General features: G+C 32.1%; 1 long non-coding RNA gene across 2 annotated transcripts; it reads right to left on the bottom strand.

The window, feature by feature from the left end:
* Positions 1 to 9,431: 9,431 nt before the first annotated feature.
* LOC121209881 (uncharacterized) lies at positions 9,432 to 11,450 on the bottom strand. Of its 2 annotated transcripts, none has more exons than XR_005905036.1 (3): positions 11,262 to 11,450; positions 10,965 to 11,127; positions 9,432 to 9,973 (listed from the first exon to the last, which is right to left on the bottom strand). It is a non-coding gene; the product is annotated as an uncharacterized lncRNA (long non-coding RNA). The 2 variants fall into 2 exon arrangements; XR_005905037.1 differs by having other exon boundaries at positions 10,965 to 11,115.
* Positions 11,451 to 14,197: the final 2,747 nt, after the last annotated feature.

The following is a 14,197-nucleotide window of genomic DNA, read 5'->3' as shown; positions in this document are numbered from 1 at the left end:
CTCTCGTCTATTAAAAAAACTGAATGTCCCCTTTTAAGTCTAGAGACAATGACCATATTTTACTTGCAAATTTTATTAAAATCCAATTAATTTGATTAACTTAATTTAGGTTTGGTTAAGAAATTCAATTAAAATAACATTTCAAGTAGTAAAGGTAAATAGTCTGCTCTCGGTAGCACGTCCTTGTCTGCTCTCGGTAGCATCTTTGATTTTACTTTGTCTTTTGGTATTCTAGTGTTTGTTTTTTTGAAGTTTTGTTTCGTCTTTTTTATGTTTTCTTTACGTTAGTTCTGGTAAGAAGACAAGATGGAGAAGGAGATGGAAGGCTTAAATCTTGAAGATGAAGAAGATGTTGGAATTTCATTGCCAATAGATCGGGAGGCACAAAATTTGACTTACGAGTTTTGTTTGGTTGGTTGTTTTTTAACGAGTACTGCTCATTTTTCGGCTATGAAAAATACTATGGCAAATATTTTGCATCCATTAAGGGGAGTACTAATCTCAGATTTGGAAGAAAAAAAGTTTTTTTCTCAAGTTTTTCCATGAAATGGATATCAAGCGTATAATGGAAGGGGGCCATGGACTTTCAATAACCACATGTTGATTCATCATTGTTTAGAGAACAATGAAGATCCGATGCAAGTTCCTCTGGTATTTTCACCTTTATGGGTTCAAGTTCATGATATTCCCCTCAATTTCTTTTCGAAAAGTATGGCAAAACAATTGGGGAATTTTTGTTGCACATTTTGTAGAGTACAATGCTAAACCTCTAAGTAAAGGATTCATGAGTTTCTAGCGTTTTAGAGTAGAGGTCGATATCAAGAAGCCACTGAAAAGAAGAAATAAGATCATGTTATCTTCATCAAATTCAACTTATGTCTCCTTTTAATATGAGAGGCTGACTTTATTTTGTTTTCTCTGCGGGCGATTACGACATAATGATAAATTTTGCCCTATCCAATTAGTAAAAGGGGATGAGGTTTTGGAGTCGAGATGGAACTCAAATCTAAAAACGCAATCTAGAAGAGCTATGGTTGAGAATAATGTCTGGCTTTGGGAGGTAGAGGATGACGAATTTTGGGAAAAAAATCTGACAACCATGATTTGGGGAGAAATCAACGGGAGGGTGTTAGGAGAGATTTAAGGAAGAAGATAAATCCAATCTTGGGATTTAATTGGGAGGAATTTCATTAAAAAAATGGAAATGAATTCTATGGGATCTTCTAGTGGTGTAGGACAATTTGAAATGGACCATGATCTTGAGGAAAGCCCTGTTGCACAATTGGACGAAAAGAAAAGGCCCAAGATAGTCTTTTTGGACTTTAGCATTTCGGGAATGGAAGACTCGCTAGGTACCACGAATGAACAAAATAATGTTTGTTCCTTTATGATATTGGTGGCGGCCTGGACGCCTGTCGACCGGGAACCATGAAAATGATAAGTTGGAATGTTCACAAATTGGGGAGTATGCAAGCGATTTGAAGATTTCAACACATGCTAAAGATCTACAATCACCAAATTATCTTTTTAATGGAGACTAAGATAAATAGTGCTCGAATGGAGAGGGTCTGAAAGCGATGTGGATTTTCTAATGGAATTATTATTTCAGTAAATGGAATGAGAGGTTGGCTTAGTTTAGATTGGAACGGAAATGATTTGGTCCAACTGCGAAGTTATTATCAGAATCACATTGATGCTAAAATTTTGATGAATGACAATGATAGTAAATGGAGATTAACCAGATTCTATGGTATCCCGGATGTGCACTTCAGAGGGGAATGATGGAATTTATTACGAAGTTTAAGTCGAAATCAAGACTTGCCATAGCTTGTATATAGAGATTTTAATAAAATTTTGTATTCTTTCGAGAAATCTGGTAGATTTCCAAGAGATAATAGACGGATGGAATGTTTTCGGAGAACGCTTGATGATTGACGACTAATAGATGCGGGGTATTCTAGACCTTGATTCACTTGGGAAAAAGGTAACCTTCTTGAAACTAATATTTGAGAACGACTTGATATAGGTAGCTAATGTTGAGTGGTTTGATATGTTCCCGGATTTCTTAATCAACCACTTACATCATTCTTTTCCTGATCACTATCCTCTTCTAATCAAAATTGATCAAGGGGGTCAACAGAAAAGCCGAAAAAATTTTAATTTTGAATCGTAATAGGTCTTAGAAGAATCTTATGAAGAGGAAGAAAGGCATATTTTGGAGTTGAATTCTAGTTTGGTTCTAGAGAAACTTGAAATGCTTTCAACTAGGCTAAAAAGATGGGGCAAAGGGTATAAAAAGCAAGCAAATCAAAATTTCTAAAGGCTTGCAAGACAAGTTGGGTCGGTTGCTGGAACTTTCTAAGGATGATGATACATTGGCTGAGATAATCGATATGAAAATCCATCTTAATATGGAGATTGAGAAGGAAGAAGCTTATTGGGAGCAAAGAGCCAAGACAAATTGGTTGAAAATGGAAGACAGAAACACTAAATTCTTTCACAGTTTTGCATCCCAAAGAAGACATTCAAATCGTATCCGGAAGCTGGTGGATGAAGCGGGTAATGTAGCCACGTCAGAAACCGAAGTGGAAGAATTTGCACGCAAATACTTTACTAATATTTTTGCATCAAAAGGAGTGGGAAATATGGAACACATTCTGTCAAGAGTGGATACTTGTATAATAGCATAAATGGATCAGATACTATTGGCTAATTATGCAGATGATGAAGTGGTTTCGACATTAAAATCAATGGGGTCCAACAAAAGCTACTTGTTCTGACGGATTCCCATTACTATTTTTCTAGAAATTTTAGAATATTGTTGGAAGAGATGTAAGCGACTTCTACCTGGGAGTTCTAAATAGAGGTACAAATATGGAACAGTTTAGTGGTACTAATTTTGTGCTTTTCCTAAAATTGATCAACCATTGAACATGAATAATTTTAGGCCTATAAGTTTTTGCACTATTCTATATAAAATTATTTATAAAACTGTCACGAATTAATTCAATCAAGTTTTATATTATTGCACTGACGAGGCCTAAAGTGCTTTTGTCCTAGGGCGTATGATAACTAATAATTTTTTTTTTTGCTTTTGAAGTCTTACACTCCTTTAAGCAAAAAAGAAGTGGGGGAAAAGACTCTTTCGCCTTGAAATTGATATGAACAAAGCCTACGATCGAGTTGAATGGGGTTTTTAACAACAAATGATGTTGAAGATGGGTTTTGATAGAGTTTGGGTGAATTTTATTATGAAGTGTATCAACTCGGTTTCGTACTTCATTATGATTAACGAAAAAGAAGGACAAAAATTATTCCCCACAAAAAGGCTAAGACAAGAGGAACCATTAAGCCCTTATCTATTTATGATTTGCAGTGAAGGTTTGTCTTCTTTAATGAAATTGTCCAAAAAGGAAGGAGAGTTGGGAAGTGTCAAAGTGAACAGATAGGGACCAAAAATTTCATATATCTTGTTTGTTGATGGTTGTATTATTTTCAGGGAGGCTTTAAATAAGGGAACGAATGTCCTTAAACGACTATTCTAAGAGTATAAGGAAGTTTCGGGTCAATGTGTAAATTATGAAAAATCAACTATTTTCTATAGTTTGAATACATTTGAGCAGGCTAAACAAGCAATAGCGTAAATCTTACATGTCTGTGTTTCTACAAACCTGAAAAAAGTATTTGGGGTTCCTAATTTGGTTGGTAGGGGGAATAAAAAGGCCTTTCAACTACTCAAGGATCGAATGAAATGTAAAATTGATAGTTGGAGCACCGGGTTTCTATCTCAATGAGGTAAAGAAATTTTTATAAAATCAAGTTTACAGGCCCACTCCGACTTACATGATGGCTTTTTTTTTTTTTACTTTCGAGCTCTCTTTGTAATGAAATGGAAGGCATAATTGTGAAGTTCTGGTGGCAAAAGGGGCATGGAAAAAGAGGTATTCATTGGTGTGAATGGAGAAAACTTTTCGATTTAAAGGAAAATGGTGGTCTAAGGTTTCGGTGTTTAGCAAAATTTAATATTTCATTACTTACGAAACAAGGATGGCGGGTAACTAATTATCCGAATTCTTTGTTAGCTTGTACATTAAAAGCTAAATACTATCCTGAAATTGGTTTTGTCAATGCATGATTAGGGAGTATACCTTCATATACTTGGCAAGGTATTTTGGCTTCAAAAGGAATTCTCCAACATGGAATGTGTTGGCGAGTGGGAACAAGTACTAAAATCTTAGTTACGTAGACTGCTTGGGTTCCAGGCTCTATTAATTACAAAGTACAAATGAGTGATCGTATCCCAAATTCAATGATGGTGGCAGATTTAATTGAAAGGGATTCAAGGCAGTGGAATGAAGGGCTAATTCATAATACCTTTTCTTGATTGATGCTAAAAGAATTTTAAGAATTCCTTTGGCGAGGGTTGCACGTGAGGATTTTCAGCTGTGGAAAGTAGAGGCCTCTGGTGACTATTTTGTCCGCAACGCTTGCAAATTACTTTTACAACAATCAATGGACCCAAACCATCTACTTTAACAGACAACATACTAGCAGTTTTACAAAAAATTATGGCGCCTACAACCTCCTACCTAATTGAAAATTACATTCAAGAGATACTCGAAGAATTATATCCCTACTCTATGTAATTTATATTACAAGCGGTTATCAAATGAAATTGTTTGTCCTAAAAGTGCAAATTTAGCGGAGACTTTAGAGGATGCTTTTAGAGATTACCCTGTGATCAAGAAGATTTGGTAACAATTACAATGTGATGGCCTAGCTCAATTGAAAATCTAGGTTTTCTAGATTGCGTTACCTGGTTCTTTGAAAATAATTCCTTTGGTCAATATCGTCTATTTTTCAGCGCAATTTAGGCGATATGGACCAACAAGAATAAATGGGTACATGAAAGACAACGAAAGACTGCACTAGGAATTGTGCATTTTGTTAAAGCGTATATCATAGAACTAGATGGTCTGGAAATAGTATTACATGTTAAGTGTATGGGGAATGCGAGATGGAAGCCACCAGATAATCCCTTTTTCAAAATCAACTTTGATGCAGCTTACAAAACAACAAATAAGATGTCATGTTCAAGGTTAGTGATTCGAGGTGCAAATGGAAGAATCCTAGGTTCTAGAACTGTAACACCCCTAACCCGTATCTGTAATAACCCAAATTTTGCGGTTATCAGAAAAGTGTATTTTCAAGTCTTCGTTACTAAAAAAAAGATCCGTAAATATTTATCAAAAATATTTAAAAAGTTTAGAGTGGTTAATTAGAGTTTAATTAAGTGAATTTAGTTTAATTAAGGATAATTGGATAAAAGGATTAAATTGAATAAAGTGTGAAAATTTAATTATAGATTAAAAAAATAAAAAGGACCAAAATGGAATTATGCCATTTAGCATAAGTGAGGCAGCATATAAAATAAAAATCTAAGATTTTTACTTAGATTTTAATTAATATATATATTAGTAATAAGTGATATTAAATTAATTTATTATAATTATATTATAAGATATTTATATGATAAACAAATTAATATAAAGACAAATGTATAGTAAATAAAATATACAAGTGTATGGATAAAAATACATACATTTGTAATACATGTATTAGATATTAAATAGATATTTATTAATTAAATAATTATATTATAAGATTTTATATGATAAATATATTAAATAATGACAAATGTATGGTTATAAATGGATACAAATGTACTAATAATATACGCATGAATAAATAAATAATACCTATTATTCAAGTATAAATACATGTGTATATATAAAAAAGGGAAAATAAAAAAGGAAAAAAGAAATAGAGGAGAGAAATAAAGAAACAAAGCAAACGAAACAGAAAGCAGGGGAAGGAAAGAAAGAAAAAGAGAAAAGAAAGAAAAAAGGGAAATCAAAGGTGTGAAGCTTGGAAGTTTAATAGGTAAGTCAATTGAGCCCTTTTTACTTAATTTTGATATTTTAGAAGCTTTGGACAAGATTTTGATGAAATTAAGTTGATATTTTGAAAAGATATTCGATTTTTAGATACTGTTCATGTTGAGTAAAATGATGAAATAAGGGTTAAATTGATAGAAATTCAAGTTAAAAATGAAATAAGGATTGAATTGTAAAGTAATTCATAAGTTTTATGTTGAAGGGCTACTTTGAGGAAATTTTGAAACTAGTTAAATAAGCTGAAAATTTAGGAGTTAAATTTGAGTTGGGATGGAACTTGAATAGAAATAGAGTATGAATTAAGCTAGTAAAATTAATGGAAATTGATTTTAGGACATAATTGTGAAAATGTTGGAATTAAAGTCTAGTGCTGAAATTATGATTTCCAAAAGTTGTAAAGTAGTTTAAAGTGATAGAATAAAGTGTTAATTGAGAAAAATCAGCTCAATTGAGAGGCTAATTGAGTGGGGACGAAATTGTTATTTATTAAATCTTAAGGGAAAAATGGTAATAAACAACTTGCACTAAAACAATATTGGACAGCAGCAGTAGACTAACTTTGAAAAATCACCATAAATTGTATAAATCGAATTAGAAGATGAACAAAATATGAAATTAAATCTTATTGAGTCTAGTTTCTCATAGAAGAAACGGTGTAAGCAATAGATTTGTAAATCATGAGATATAATAAATTTTGTGAGACAACATTAGAATGATTTCGGGTTCCCCTGTTCTGACTTTGAAAAATCATAAAAAATTGGATAAACATAATTATGGGCTTAAATTTATATGTTTAGAATATTTAATGAATCTAGTTTCAATATAAATAAACGAGAACATCATTCGAATTCTGTACGAGAAGATAATTAATTTTTAGTGAAGAAGGGTCACAACTGTCAGACAGCAGAATAGGGGTAACTTTAAAGAATAAACTGTACTTATTGACTAAATAAAAAATTCTGAAAATTTTATGGTAATAATATATATAAGTCTAGTTTCAGGAAAAATTAGAGGATCTTAATTTTGAGTTCTAGAGCTCCAGATATAAATAATTTAGTGACTATGACACGGATGAACAGCTTGAATATTCATAAAAGTAAATAATAAAAATTATAGATGATGTTACTTACAAGTGTGTTATATACATTAAGGATGTGGAATGGAGAGGAGGAGGAGGAAAAATATATATGAATATCCAGCTAGCATGGCTAATTTGCATGTTTTAGGCTTAAGGACTAAATTGAATAAAAGTAAAACTTCAGGGGCAATTTTGTAAAAATGTCAAAATGATCAAATTGAAGGGAATGAATTGTTTTATTATCTAAATTAATAAATTGAATGAAATTTTCAATTTAATATCGGGTGAAAATTGAGAAAATGGTAAATTACCAAAATGTCCCTAAATCTTGATATTTCTACAATTTCGCTAGATAAGTTTATGTAACTTGAATTATATTCTTTAATGCTTGAAATATATGTTATTGATATGAATATGATTTGAATGTTCATTGTATGAAAATTGATGAAACATTGATATATTTGATAAAATGGGAAGAAATCCCGGTTGAATGAAAGGAAATTTTGATGGATCTTTGAAAAAGAATTGGCGGTAAAAAGGATCTAGCCCGGACGGGTGATCCTATCCTGATATAGCCCTCCCGAAGAATATGTGGAAAATGGATTTAGCCCAGATGGGTAATCCGAATTAGGGTTTGAATTTAGCCTGGACTGGTAATTCAGATCCAAGCTCATTACAGTAATTGTCGTTGTAGGGGATTTAGCCTGGACTGGTAATCCCGACAATACTCTATGAGTTTATATTACAGAGGATTTAGCTTGGACTGGTAATCCCACTGTAAGGATGAGGTTCTCGGGAGTGTACTCTCTGATATGAAATGTGTAAGACCATGGTTAAAAGATACCATGGCAACCTGATATGAAATGTGTAAGCCATGGTTGAAAGATACCATGGCAGCGTGACATGAAATGAATAAGACCGTGGTTGAAAGATACCATGGCAACATGACAGAAAATGAGTAAGACCATAGTTGAAAGACACTATGGCATCATGTCAAAGATAAATAAGACCGTGGAAGAGAGACGCCAAGATATCTGTTGAACAACTAATATTCAGGTAATATGTACCAGATGACAAATAGTTATATGAATTGGTTGTACAAAAAGGTTGTGTGAAATGCTTACAGGAATTGGTCATATGGAAATATATGTACAAAATAGTTGTATGAAATAATTAAGAAGATAGATAAATAAAATAAGTATAGATACATGGAATTTAATTTATGTTAAGTTTAATACAAACTATTACCAAAGTAAATATACATAAGATATAAGGAAATGATGACGCATGAAATATTGATATAACGAAATGAATGATATATGCTTATGAAGAAATCGTAAGAGAATAATATATTTTGTGACATGTACATATATAATTATCTTTGATATGTTGATATAAGGAAATTATGTAAGTTGAGACTATTATTGAACTTAAGTGTGATATGTTGAGAAAATAGGTATATCATTGTTGAATTTATATAAAGTATGTGCAAGTATACTAACAATGTTGTTGTATGATGCTTAGACAAGTGCCAAGCTATTGATTGAATGGTAACATGTTTAATTATAAGGAGCATTGAAATGGTAAGTACTTAGATGAAAATATAATTTAAGATTTTGCAAAAATTTTTTATGATCCCGATTTAATTTCGGTTGGTTTTTAATGTATGTTTGGGGCTTCGAGGGCCCAATAGAGAAACGTTGTGGTTATTTTCAAAATATGAATAATAAATGATTCAAAATTATCTGAAAATGTTTAGTAAACTCCGGTAATGCCTCGTACCTTATTCCAGCAATGGATAAGGGTTGGGGGTGTTACAGTATCCGTCACTGGAATAGGGTTATGAGGCATTACCTAACTTATACACTAGCATTTATACAAAACCAAGTCATAAATTTGCTTTCCAAATCAAAACTTTTGAAATTTCACCATAAAGTCCCTAATATGGGCCTACGGGGTCCATTACATGCTTTAGAAATGCTTTGGAACTAAACCGGTAACTTTGGAAACTTTTAAAAAAAAATTCTTGAAAGTTAGGGGCACATGCCCGTGTGGCTCCCATGGCTGTGTAGCCAGCCCGTGGGCAATTCTGACTTGCAGTTTCTTAAGCATTAAAGGGGCACACGGCCTGGACACACGCCCATGTGGCTAGGCCGTGTGGTAAACTGATTTTTCACCATTTTTAAGCCATTTTCACACGATTTTGACACACGACCATACTTGAAACCCGTGTCCCTCACACGACCAAGACACACAGCCGTGTCTTTTGCCCGTGTTCTATCCTGACTATATATTTAAGGATGTAAGGGACACACGGTCTATCAACATGCCCGTGTACAACCTGTGTGTCTCACATGCCCGTAACATTTATCATTAGAATCGAAACCAGTAAGATATTCAGTTCAGTCATTATCATTCAATCTTCAGTGCAGTAATTTACCCCTATTAACATAACTCGAACTTGGACGGATACACGGATCCAACCCACACACCAGGATAGTATACAGTGTTTCATCGGCCAAAGCCAGAATACACCGTAACAGTAAAAGTAACAGTAGCAGTAGCAATAGCGGTACACAGAATACCTCATCGGAACGAATCTGGAAGAGTAACAGTAATTGAAACTTATAGTGCCTCATCGACACAAATTCGGAATATCCCTGAACACTTCCAATCCTATGGCATGCCAACTATATCTGACTAGCTCGACACTGTTAATAGGGTTTTCACTTTCAAATTTTCGTATAACAGTTAATACATTTCAAATTTAACAATACTTACCTTTAATTTACTTACCATACAGGATAAAGCAATACATACAACTTTTAAATTAAAAGCTCAGTTTATAGAAATACAAACCGTAATTCTCGAGTTTATTCGTTATCTTCGCTCACTTTCTTTTTTCCCTTCTTTGATGACATTTCTGGTGCTATGTTAGCTACCAAAAAAATTAACATTTAAAATCATCAATACATATCATTTAATAACACATTCTTGTATTTTCCATGTGACTTTTACAAAAATTCCAATTTATTCCTTAAGCCATAGCTAATTCTTTTTCTTCAAAACCAATCTCATATTTTCATTCTAACCCATCTTTAACAAGTTTTAACATTTAACTTCCTTCATAAAACACTAATTCTACAATTTAGTCAATTTAGTCCCTATTATAACAAAACTTATATCTCTTTTTACAATTCAATCCTTTTTCCCACTTCTAACATGAATTTCTATCATTTTATCTCATAGTTCATATATATATTCAATCTAGTTAACATCTAAAAATTCACTAACTTCCTAAATTTCTACATAATTCAAGTAGAGCTTTGTTCTAGGATTCCAAAAACATCAAAATTACAAGAAAATGGACTAAATTGACTTACCAATTAAGCTTCAATCCTAAACACCCTATTTTTCCTTTCTTTTTATTTCCCTTTTTCTTTCTTTCTTTCCCAGTTCTGCTTCGTCCTTCTTTCTTTCCTTTTTCTTTATTTTATTTCTTTTTATTTTATTTATTTATTTTAACTATTATATTATATTATTATATTTTAGTAATTATTATTATTTACTTATAATATAAGTAAACATATATTTATACTACACATGTATGTATTATACTTTATACACATGTAATTAATTTTTACAACACATTTGTCACTTAAGGTTTATTTACTAATTTAGTCCTTTGACTTTTCTTTAATCTATAATTAAACTTTTATACTATATTCAATCTAGTCCTTTCACTAAATTAGCTTTAATTCAAGCTAATTCACTTAACCAAAGTCTAATTAACTACACTACTAGCTTCGTAAATATTTCTCATAAATAATTACGAATTTATTTTGCAGAAATAATGACCTAAAAATTTAATTTTTCTAATACTCGTAAACTTTGTGTTGTTACAAGAACTGTTCTCGATGAAACCATACCTTCGATTTTTGCAGCAGATGTTCTGACTTGTATTCAAGGTCTTCAAATAAGACTAAATTTGGATTTCACTACCATGGAGATAAAAGGTGATGCCTTGTTTGTCATCAAAAAAGCACAACGGAGGGATACTGACAAATTGGAAATCCATGCCTACATAAAAGACTATCAAGGGCATAGTAAGAGTTTTCAAATATGCAAGTTCAAATGCGGGGAACGATCAAAAAATGGAGTGGCTCATCTACTTGCGATAGAGGGTTTGAGACGAAAGGAACAGTGGAATACGAGCAGAGGAGTACCTATTTTTGCAGAAGAGGAGGTCGAGAAAGAACAATTGCACAGCTTGCCGGTCTAATAGATGAGTAATCTGTCATGCAAATTGGAGAGATAGGGGATCTAAAGAGATGGAGGAAACAGATAAAAAAATTCTTGAACCTTTGAAAAGAGAAGCAATTAAAATTGGAAGCTTTTTCTGTTTTTGATTTCAAGAGTTGTGCTAATATTAATTGTACCTATTATATTTTGGAGGCTTCTAGAGCATCTCCTGCCTTGTCGTTAGGTTGGGTCATATAATTGGGCCTATTTTTTGCCTTTTATTGGGTTGTAGTATGTTTGGTGTTTTAATAATAATACCTAGTAAATTATTTCAAAAAAGAAAAAAGAAATTCAATTAAAATATGTTAGTAAATAATTAATTTTATATATAATTCTAAAATATATTCACCAAACTTAAATCTGGAAGCATAAACTCATAATTTGAATTCTAAATTTATTTATTATGTGAAAAATAAGAATGAAATTGATAAATTATGGATAAATTAATTGAGATTCAATATAATATATATTTTAAATATATAAAATTTAATACTATTTTACTACTCAATTTACCATATTTTTAAAATTAAAATTCTAAAATATTCAAGTTCATAAGCACTATTGATCGCGTGATTCGTAATAAGTAATAAATATTTATAATGAAGATCAAACCTAAACTAACTATTATCACGACGAAAAGGCAAGCACACCTATCGAACAATAGTATAGTAATGGCAAGACCGGATATCGTACCCAAGGGAACCAAAAGTACTAGTAATAACTATCTTTTTATTATCTAGCCTTAGAATAAAAGGGTTTGTTTTAATTAACTAATTATTTAAACTAATTAACTCATTTAATTAAAGCAAAGAGAAGATTTGGAAAAAGACTTGAAGAAAAGCAATTGATAAAGACGACACTCAAGGAGGAATCCACCTAGATTTCACTTGTTATCTGACTCTGAACCAGATGATTTATTCACTTGACTTGTTCCGTAGAGATCCCTAAGTTAAGTTATTATCCCTATTCAAGACTAATAACGTCTAATCCCTAGATTGAATAACCGAGAATTTTCTCTAATTAACACTCTAGGGTTGCATTAACTCAATCTATGAATCCCCTTATTAGGTTTCACTCTAATCCGTTAAAATCTCGTAACCCTATTTGTGATATCCCGAATTAGGGCCTAATCGGAATAGTGGTTTTGGGACCACAAATCTGAGATATAAATAGTTATTTTATGATTATTTTGATGTCTATGATATGATTTCATGATTGTGTGAAAATTTCGTGAAGAAATTTTATGCATAAAGTGCTTAATTTGAAGTTAGGGACTAAATTGAATAAGTTACAAAATTTGCATTCTAGAAGTTTCTAGTATGAAATTGCTTTGAAATATTAATTAGGAGGTCTTAAATAGAAATTTGACCAATTTCTAAATTTATGGACAAAAATTGGACATCGATGGAATTTTTGAAAGTTTAATAAGGAAGGTCATTTTGGTCATTTTTATATTAAATGAAATAAAATGGGAAAAATAACACAAAAATTATCATCTTCTCCATAAGTTGCTGCCAAATTTTGCTCTCCACCATAGCTAGGGTTTCAACACTTTTAAGCCTTGATTGTAAGTGATTTCTATGCCCGTTTTTAATGTTCTTTACATTTTTGAAATCCTCATAGCTCGGTTTACCTCTTTCTACCAATATTTTGAGCTAGGGTTTATATTTAAAAATTTACCCATGAATGATATGCATGAATTTTGATGTTTTATGGTAGAATATGAAGCTTGATATTGTGTTAAACAACTTTTGCTAAGTGATTTTACGTAAAAACAACTAAAATGACATAATCGGTAAAAATACCTAATTTTCATAAGTACATGTTAGAGTGAGAATTGAATGTTGCTGTAGAAGGGAAAAATGATCATCATATCATAAAACATAAGAAAATAGGATGAAGTTTAATTTACGAGATTTGGGGCAAAAGTGTAAATATGTGAAAGTTTAGGGGCAAAATTGTAATTTTTCCAATATATGATTTTGGGTTGATTTGAATAATATGAGTCCTAATTAGGCTATATTTGAAATGATAGAGTAAGGAAAATCAAAATTCAGGCTAAAATCGGCAAAATACCAAGTTGTGGACAAAATGGTAAAAATGACCATTTTCGAATACGAGGTAAGTTTAAATGTAAATATTGTAATATAACCGTTATTTTAAATCATTTAATGCTATTTATACGATATTATGATTGTTATCATTCAATTCTATGCTTTGTGGTCATTGTTGGACAACATGCAAAAATTTTATGAATTATGTGAAAAATGTGAAAGACTACCGAAGTATCGTCATGGGTATTCCAAGGAGAATGGTGAAGGAGTACGAATGAGGAAAGTCCCATTGAACCTTAGGAATAGATTCGGATATTTGGGAATCCGAACTCATTGAGTTGAGTCCGAGTTCACTTATGGATGCGAACGTCCGAACTCGTTGAATTGAGTCCGAGTTTGTGAGATGTAACTAGGCATCCGAGCTCGTTGAGTTGAGTTCGAGTTCACTTATGGGCGGGTTACATGGTAGCTTGGCTACATAGTTCACTTATGGGCGGGTTACATGGTAGCTTGGCTACATATGTAGCACTTATGTGCAAACTTTCCATGTATCCGAGTTATATTCTGATGTGTTCAACGGGTAAAATTCTAGTGAAATGGAAGAATACTCAAGATGCAAGTGACGTATTGGTAAGTGTTATGGAATGGGCACTTTGGATAGGTATGTACTTAACCCTCGAGTTGAGACTTGATACGACAACAATAATGTAGTAAGACGATGAATGATGAATAGAAATGTGATATATGTTTTGGTGATATTATGCTAATGTTGGTTGGTATAATTACTTTGTTAAGTTATTTGTTAT

This window comes from Gossypium hirsutum, chromosome A11, assembly GCF_007990345.1.
Source record: "Gossypium hirsutum isolate 1008001.06 chromosome A11, Gossypium_hirsutum_v2.1, whole genome shotgun sequence".
Taxonomy (NCBI): Eukaryota; Viridiplantae; Streptophyta; class Magnoliopsida; order Malvales; family Malvaceae; genus Gossypium; species Gossypium hirsutum.
Note: the sequence above shows the minus strand (reverse complement) of the source record. Positions and strands in the feature narration are given on the sequence as shown.